The sequence below is a fragment of the Pteropus medius genome, unplaced genomic scaffold (assembly GCF_902729225.1).
Source record: "Pteropus medius unplaced genomic scaffold, Ma_sr-lr_union100, whole genome shotgun sequence".
In the NCBI taxonomy this organism is placed as follows: Eukaryota; Metazoa; Chordata; class Mammalia; order Chiroptera; family Pteropodidae; genus Pteropus; species Pteropus medius.
Window position 1 is genome coordinate 2,066,060 of NW_024355327.1, and position 9,494 is coordinate 2,075,553.

General features: G+C 37.0%; 1 pseudogene; it reads left to right on the plus strand.

Annotated features, from left to right (window-relative positions):
* The first annotated feature begins 4,973 nt into the window (after positions 1 to 4,973).
* LOC120599562 (uncharacterized) lies at positions 4,974 to 5,093 on the plus strand (annotated as a pseudogene).
* Positions 5,094 to 9,494: the final 4,401 nt, after the last annotated feature.

The window sequence follows — 9,494 nt, forward strand, 5'->3', positions numbered from 1 at the left end:
ATTACATCGCACTTCATTCCTGAGCACCTGCTGTCCAGTAATGGTAATATGCCCTCAAGGAAAAGATCAGTCAACTGGAAGACTTACTCATATATTGTCACCTGTTGTCACTGTGATCTGGGCAAGCCATGGTTTATTCTAGGTAGTCATATGATAATAAAAAGTTCTGTACTCAACTTGAGCATCAATAAGGTTAACAACAACTGCAGATCCATGAACTGCAATGAAGCTAAACAGATCAAATATATTTAAATCAATGAGAAAATAATAATTGTTTTATTAGCTTTATTAAGGAATAATTGTTTTATTAAGGAAAACTCTAATAGGATACTGGTGAACTAATTAATTATTTTGAAAACTGGCCAATAAAGGGAAAGATTCAAATCTTTATCTTACTTTTCATATATGATCTGTACCACTGACTAACCACAGATGAGAGGAAGTTTTATTTCATAAAACTATTCCAGAAAATACATATTATAAAATAACATCTAAATATCACCATTTTGAAATTATTAATTGGTTGGTCATGGCAGACTTTTTTTCTAAAAAAGCCATAACAATATTTTGGTCCCAGAGCTATGACATTAGGGGAGTCCATTTTCACTCTTCCACAAATTGGAGGAATTTTTGGCTGCCTCAGGAAATGAAAATGAGTTTATCATTTTCTTCCCAATATTCCCTGCCCAAACTCAAGAAAGGCTGAAATTTACAAATGGGTACAGGGCACAGAGAGAGTTCCAGTAGAAGCTCTCTAGTTTTAACATGAGGAGTGGGAAAATCAGAAAGACTTTCTAATTAGAATAAACCTTCAAACATTCTTCATAGGATTTAAACAAGACTCTGAGTTTCATAACATTATATTCAAAATGTCCAGGATACAATACAAAATTACTCAGCCCATGAAGAACCGGAAAAATCTCAATAGAACAGAGAGTACCAAAATAGACCAACACATCACTTCTCAGACTTTTGGATAAGATCAAATGCAAAAATAGACCAACACAAGTATGGCTAATTGATTTTTGACAAAGATGCACAAGCAATTCAATGGAGAAAGGGTAGTTTTTTCAACAAATGGTGTTGGAACAATTGGATATCCATATGACAGATATAGATAGAGATGGGGGGGAGAGAGAGAAAGATGATAGATAGATAGATAGATAGATAGACAGATAGATAGATGGACAATTTCTAATCTAAACCTCACACATTATGCAAAACTTAACTATAATGAATCATAGATCTAAATGTAAAGCATAAAACTTTTAAAAGAAAGCATAGGAGAAAACACACAACCTGGATTTAGACAAAGAATTCTTAGATATGACAATAAAAGAACAATATAAAAAACTCATAAAACTCAACAGTAAAAAAACAACTCATTTAAGAATAAACAAAAGACTTGAACAGATACTTTATCAAAAAGGATATATAGGAGATAAATATATAAAAAAAATGTTCAATATCATTAGCCATTAGGGAAATATAAATTAAAACTATAATGAGATACCACTATATAGTTAACAGAATGATTAAAGTAAAAACTCTAATCATTCCAAATGTTGGTAGTCATGTGAAGGAACTGGAACCCTCATACATTGCTGGTGGGAATGTAAAATGGTACAATCATTCTAGAAAATAGTTTGAACGTTTTCTATATAATTATACATTCAATTGTCATGTGATCCACTAATCCTACTCCTATATATTCACTATAGAGAAATAAAACTTTATGTTTACTTGACCACTTGTATGCAAATGTGTACGGTAGCTTTATTCATAATTGGCAAAAGCTAAAAACGACTCAAATGTTCTTTAGCAGGCAAATATATAAATAAACTGTGGTATACCCATACAATGGAATACTACTTAGCAACAAAAAGAAATGAACTGTTGATACTCACAGCACCTTGGATTAATCTCAAAAGCATTGTGCTGAATGAAAGAACTTAGTCTCAAGAGATTACATATATATAAATCCATTTAGGTGGCATTCTCAAAAAGACAAAGCTACAGTGATAGAAAAAAGATCAGAAGTTGAAATGACTTAAGAATGGGAAGAGATATGACTATGAAGAAATAGCAAGAGGGAGATTTTAGAGGGTGATGAAATAGTTTGGTATTTCAATTGTGGTAGTGGTTACAAGAATCTATATATATATGTTATAATTCATAGATCTGTTTACCAAAAATGGAAGTTTAATATAAAAGTTTTTTTAGAAAAGAAAAAAAGAACCTCCAGACCACTACTTTTCTCACTAACATGTCTCTAAGTTAATACCTTAGAAATACTTAGAGTTTCTCAAAGGTAAATATAAACAAACAGCCTTATTACTATCCTACCTTCTACTTCAGTATATGCTAATGCTCTTTTTTAAACTTAATTTATGAACATGTGATCTGTTTAAATTTGTCTTACCAAGGAGAACCACAAAGTTAGAGAAACGTGTGTCTCTCTCTCCTCAATGCTCACAAAATAAATGTCAGTCCACTTATACTTGCTCTTCTGTGATACCGTCCTCATGACAATGAAAATATGATGATGGGAAGTCTTAAAATCACAGGGAAGTGCTCTGTTTGAGTACAGCAGAATGTCTCAGCACATTATCATTTCTCCACGGGCAAGAACAAATTCTACCCAGAATATAATAGGATAGCAGTTGGAAGCAGAGATTTATGCAAATGACTGATAATTTACTATGGTTCTTCTAGAGCAAGAGACCCTGCACTTTAATGGTAGGGGAGAAAGACACCACTATCACTGAGAACTCTTGAAGAAACAGTGTTTGGAAACTCTTTGGAAACTCTAAATGATAAGGACAACTATGGTAGTTTTAACGTGTGTTCCCAAATTCTTTGATACTCCTCCCTTCAAGATGTGAAGTCTAATTCTCTTCCTTTGAATGTGAGCTGGGCTTAGTGACTCACTTCTAACAAACAGAACAAAGAGGAAGAGACAGTTATATGATTTTGGAAACTAATTTATAAAAGCCACTGTGGTTCCTGTTCTCTCTTTCTCCTCCCTCTTGCTCTTACTGTCCCTTGAATCACTCCCTCTGGAGAAAGCCAGCTTCCATGTCCTAAGGACATTGTGGAAAGGCTCACATAGAAAGGAAGTGAGGCCTCCTGCTAAGAGTCAAGTGAGTGAGCCATCTTGAAAGTTGACCTTCCAGTCCTGGTCAAGCCTTCAGACAATGTAGCCCTACTGGCCTTCTAACCACAACCTCATGAGAGACTCTGAGCCAGACTACTTAGCTTAAAATTGAGAGATAATAAATGTTGGTTGTTTTAATCAACTGCATTTGGGGGTAATTGTTATGCAGTAATAGGAAACTAATACAACACCCTTGCTAATGTTAAACTGCTCTTTAATTTAGAAAGAAGAGAAAAGGAAGGAGAAGCAGGAATTGAGATCAGAATTCGGTTGTACATTTTTACCAGGCCAAATAACACTCAAGTTATCTGGACTTCTTTCCCTGGAGACCAAGGAATTGTACAAAGATACAGGGTATTTCTTAGAAATTATTTTTTAAATTAATCATCTTTCCGCATAGACATTTTCAGGTCGACGGCTTACTTGGCAGTTAAGGAAGCTACAATGAATATCACACCACCTCCTATCAGGAATTTCCAAACTGCTAGTTTATTAAAATGTCTCTTAAATAGGATATGTTGCTTAAGTTGTCTCAGAATAGAGTATAGCAAAAGGATAGGCAAAAGGTAGGCACTCAATAAATGTGTTTTGGTGTTAGCAATGGGCTGCTCTGTTTATTCTTTTAATTAGCAGACATTGAGCTCATACCCAAGTCAAAAAGACCAAAACAAAACAAAACCTAGAAAAAGGTTAAAATCATACCCTTATTTCCCTGTATTCACATATGGGGAGTTTCTTCTCAGACACAAACCAGAATTTAGCATATGCCATGAGACAATTGCATGAGAAGCTACTGTAAGAGAAAAGTAAGTGTTTGATGTTTGTGTCTTCTAATACTGAAGACGGAAAAATTTGCCCAGCAACTCGCAAATCCATGAACACTCGACAGAAAATATGCTTTGGCAGCATTGTTTGTTGCATTCTTTAAAAGGAAAATTGAGAACCTAGGATCACAAGGGTCAGATGGTTATTATTGGAAGCTGGCTCTTCGAAAACGTAATACGTACCATTTCCCCTATCTAAATTGCATTGCTTTGTCCAAGTCACCCGATGGGGCCCAGGATAAGGTGTTTTTCTGATGTAGATAATCACCTAGGTTTCCAAAGTGCATCCACTTAAAAATGGGTACCTGAAAAACACTAACAGTAACAGAAAAATGATATTTTTTTGTAACCTCGGCATCACAGAATATAGTTCCACAAGAAATAGTTTATAAAAAAAGAAAACTTTATTATTAAACACATATAATGCTATTCAGCAAAATCTGCTGCTGATGGCAACTTCCAAAACTAGGCCTTTTAGACAGGTCTCAATACATATTAGGATTTTAAGAAACTCTGAACATATTATTGATCAAGGTATCTTTATGACATTTTTTGTGATGGATCTATACGTCAATAAGAAGAAAAATTTTAAAGTACCAAATAAATAGCAACTATCAAGAAGGTAGAAAGAGGAGAGAAGGTGCAACAAAGAACAATCAAATTGAGCCACAATTTCACATGTGGTTTAACAAGATTTCTAAGGTCAGCTGATTATAAAACTCTGTAGGTCTAATAATTGGCCCATATAAGCTTTTAACAAAGTGTCGCTTGGTTGTCTCAACTCTAAAAACCTCTAATGCCATCTTGGTGTGAGTAGCCAGCTTCTAGCTTTAAAACAGAATCTGAGTCTTGACTCTAGAATGTGGTGTTATTATTTGAAAACCTGGAAGGAGGGAAATTATCAATGTCTACTGATTGACTCAATACAATATTCCTCATACAAGTTTGTAGAAAATCAAGAAAGAGCATCTTCCACAAGGATGAGGTGCAGGGTTCTCCCCTGAGAGTGAAGCCAGCTCTTGGTGTTGTTTTGCTGCAAATACCATTTTCCATTGATGAGCTTTCTTCTCTTCCTTTGTGAGAGGTTTTTGAAAAAAAAGCAGGAGGAGAACATCTTATATACATTAAGATGTCCACAAATTTAAGGAGAGCAGTAATCATGCATGTGGAGCCAAGAAAAGCAAGTGTTTAGCAATCCATTTTCTAAGAGACAATTGGAATTTCATAGCTCTTAAGAGAGAGAGAAAAGTTGATACCCATTTGGAAGAAAATGAAAGTTTCAGCAAATTAACCTATTAAATGCTAGTACGAAAGAACCTTTTCTTCTCAAAGCAAAACTAGTCTACTTATTACCTCTTTCCCCCAGTGGATAACCCCCTCCTCACTTCTCAGTGCCAAATAATGCCTATTACCTTCTCCCATATTGAAACTGAGAACCAGCTTCTCCATTCCTGACAACAGCACCTGCTAAGATTATACCTTTGCCTGGATCCGTGCAGTACTTTTGTACTTCATTTTTAGAGAATCAATTACCAAGAGCATGGTTAATAAATAATTGTAAGAGTGAATGCACTAGACCAATAGGCAAACAATTATAATAAAAGTAATTACGTGCCATAGGGAATAAGAATTTGAGCTGATTTCTTCTATGTAAAATTTCCAGAAGCCACTCAGAATTCTTCCTAGGCTATAGGACTCACTACCCCTGGAGGCAATATATTTCACTCTTAGATAGCTTTAATTCTTAGAAAATACTTAAACTAAGCTGAAATTTTAAGTTATAGTAAGTTGAAATTTTCTTCCCTGGAATTTCTTCCTATCAGGTTTCGTTTGGACTCCTGGGGCACCAGAACAAATCACATTTTACCTATATCATTTATCTGGCACTTGGAAGGCTGCTGTCTTGTTCTCCATGAGTGGACCTTTCCCAGATGACAATCTCAGATCCCTAGCTGTTCTTCTGTTGACATTTCTGTCAATATTTCTTGAAGTGTGGTCCAAAAACATTATCATCATCTAAGGAACACATTAATCATGCAACTTTCAGGGGCCCCTCATTCAAACCAACTGAATCAGATTTTATGAGAGAAGGCCCTCGAATCTGCCCATATTTAGCAAGTGCCCAGATGATTCTTAAGCATATCACAGAATTTTACTAGACTCATCACTCACCTCTGGATGGGCCCCTTGAAACAATCACTCAGGACATTTTTGAATAGTCCAGGTGTGGTCTAGGTATTGTCTTATGAACATTCTGTAGACAGTTCAAATGACTGTATGAAAGAAACACAACTAAACTTTATAAAGGTCTGTACAGTTAGAGCTGTAATTAACTCAGATGACATTCACCCAGTGGACTAGGTAGCATGATGGCAGGATGCTTCGGTGTCTACTACGTGTCATGAGCTGAGCTAGATAACTTTATGAGTGTTGCCTACTTGCTCTTTATGACCTAACAAGATCCCTGCTATGCTCATATTACATAGATGCCAAGACTGAAGCTCTGAGAGGATGAGTACTTTATTTGTTCGATATCAAAGAGCTGGGAAGTCAGAACTCAGATTCTCCTGACTCCAACGTCTAAACTTTGTCCTCCAGTGACCCTCCATTTCCCACCTAAAAAAGTACCAAAAGAAACACTTATGATTTGTGCAATATTATTGTTGATATGATCCCTTAAAGACCCCTGCTAAATGTTTGAGTGGAGGATATTAAGGAAGACTGTTATTTTGTTTCTGGCTCATTCACCAGATTCCTAAGTAATATATTTAAGATGCAACTAACACCTCTACAGTGTGATTGGCAATTACTTGTCATTCCCTAGTTCAGGACTCTTAGCTCATCCAGGTGAATGGGCTCTGATAAAGTGACATTTAAAATGGAGCTTGAGGACTTCAATGTGAGCTCCTAAAACATGACCCGTAATGATGCACAGAACTGGAAATTTTCCCCTCTAACACCAATCTGTCTACAATGTTATTTTTAATCCCTTTACATGGCAACAGGAAAGAAACACCTCATGAAGGTAACTTTAAGTAGCAGCAGGTAAAAGATAAAACTTCTGTGTTAAGGGAGAGCGTACCAGCCGTAGAAACAAGACTTTTTAAAATTGGTTCATCTCCTGATACCCAAGGCCCATATTTTGAGCAAGAAGGGAAGGCACCACCTATGCAAGCTATTCCATCCAATCTCCCACCCCACGATAGAAAACTCCAAACAAGCAAAGACACCCACACAAAGAGCTCATATCTTTATTTAGAAACCTCCATTCCACTGTTAGGAGAAATTTCCTAATCAAGACAGCCAGTGGCTCAGTAGAGATGAAGCTGTCAAATGAAAAGAAAAATCATACAATTGAGATAGACCTGGGTCTCAGTTACTCGGACTCTCATTCCTGTCATAGGCATTAGGGGTTCTCACCCCAGTATACCTACCTCATCAAATCTACGGAGCAGAGCAATCTCAGCTCAACCCAGGGCCCGTGAATGCTACATAAAGGTGAAGGGGGACTCAGGAACTTACCAGCATTTTCTGATGATATTAATGATGTGAACCTTGTTTCTATCCAAAATTTCTTTTCCTGTTCTCTTGGGAATAGCAAGGTTAGAAGAATAATGCCGGGAGCTGTGACCACTACAAAGAAAGCAGAAAACAAATAATACCTAGTGCTCCATTTATTTGAAGTAACAGCCATGTTACGTTATAGTAAATGGACTTTGCTACTCTCCATTCTGGCAGGGCCAAATTGGAACTAAGAAGGAGCTGCAATGAAAAATATGTGCAGCTATTTCTGGAGACAAAAACAGGCCAACAGCAGCAGAGGCTATGTTAAGACAAATGGTTCACTCTGGAATGGCGTACCATAATGTCACTACAATTAGATGGATTAGAGGTTACAGTTCGCCATAGATAGCCATAGGATCTCCACTGATAATCACACATTTTGTTCTACCGACAGATAACAGCAGCCCACAAATGAGATGAGCTTCCTCTGTGTACACACGTTACATGAAATCAATACTTAATTACAGCAGGACCTGTGTGTATTATTGTTGGTCGGTTCTGGTGAGGAGGCAGGCACAAAACTGCTCTCCTAGACAGAGTTAAGTTGAAAGAGTCGGGGCATGATGGCAAGATAGTACCCGTCCTACTGACCATGTCTGAGGTCTAGGTTCAAATGAATCACTATTTGGACACTAGGCTTGGCTTGGACAACAGAAGTGAGACACAAAAAATTATGCCATTATGGGAAGAGCAGGTGCTGCCAGCGATGGCAGTTGATAGAATGCTACTATATAGATCACATTCCTTTGTGGACATGCAAGGCCTGTATAATAGTCCCAGGCAGAAGTCGACAACATCTGAGGAGTGTCCCTAGGGAGAAGCTTTGTGGCCAAAGGGATAGAACAGAGAATCGAGAATCAAGTGACCTGAGATGGAGCCTAGCTCTCTTGTCCCTAGCAAGCTGCAAAATACCTTGCAGTTCGAGCTACTTATCCATAAAAAGGGAATGAATGATCTTCATTCTGTCTAAGCCAGGGGGCTACTGTGAGGATTGAGTGGAATCAGATTGGCAAAAAGTACTTTGTAGGCTCTGGACCTCCAGACCATTGTGAGAGGTTATTTTTATTTTAGGAAGTGATAAGACCTAGGTATGGAATGTTATGAATAATCAAGAAGTAATAGCTTTATTTATTGAGTTTCCAGCACAATGTTAGGTGAAGTCATACTGAAACCTACATACACAACAAAAGAATAGAGATGAATGAACTTGGAGGAGACATTTCAACTAGAACCAAAGATATAGGTAGGGGAATCTAGAAAATTATTCCATAACTTGTCTATGCCATGCTCCATTCTAGAGAGTATTCTCCTTGAAAGCTGTGTGTTCATCTAAGAATTCTCCTATTGTCCTTCCTCTTTTAATTTTAGTTTATTTTATACAGTCACCTCTTTTTGTAATGTATTACCTTTCTATACCTTATTCAAAGGTATACAAGTTTATTTGTTTATTTATTTGAAAAAGTACCTATCATTCCTTGAAAAAAAATTTGTGGGTGTAGCACTGGAAATTGTTTTTAGAAAGTGATATTCAAAGATATAGTAGGGAAAGGGAATCAGATAAAACAAAAGGAGCGGTTTCAGGGGCTCATTTACAAAATAGCTTAAAAGTCTTGCCTTCAAAGGAGGAAGTGGGTTGTTTGTGGATGAGAACTCGGCTCTACACCTGTACAACTTTGGGATGGTGAGTGGACTTCTTGGGAGTTGCCTAATTTAACAGTTGCCTCATCTGTTAAATTACAAGTATGAGCATGAAGAATTCAAACGTTTGTTGTAGGTGACCCAAATTTTTACACGTGGTTCCAGTGCTTTTCCTGTCAGTCCTTTGGCGATGCGCACCTTACTACAAGGTCTTCTTCCTTGAAACCAACCAAGCAAGCATATCTCTCAACCAGTCGAGGTCTACTTGCTTGTCTGTATCACTCAAACCTCACAAAAGCAGAGAAACTCAT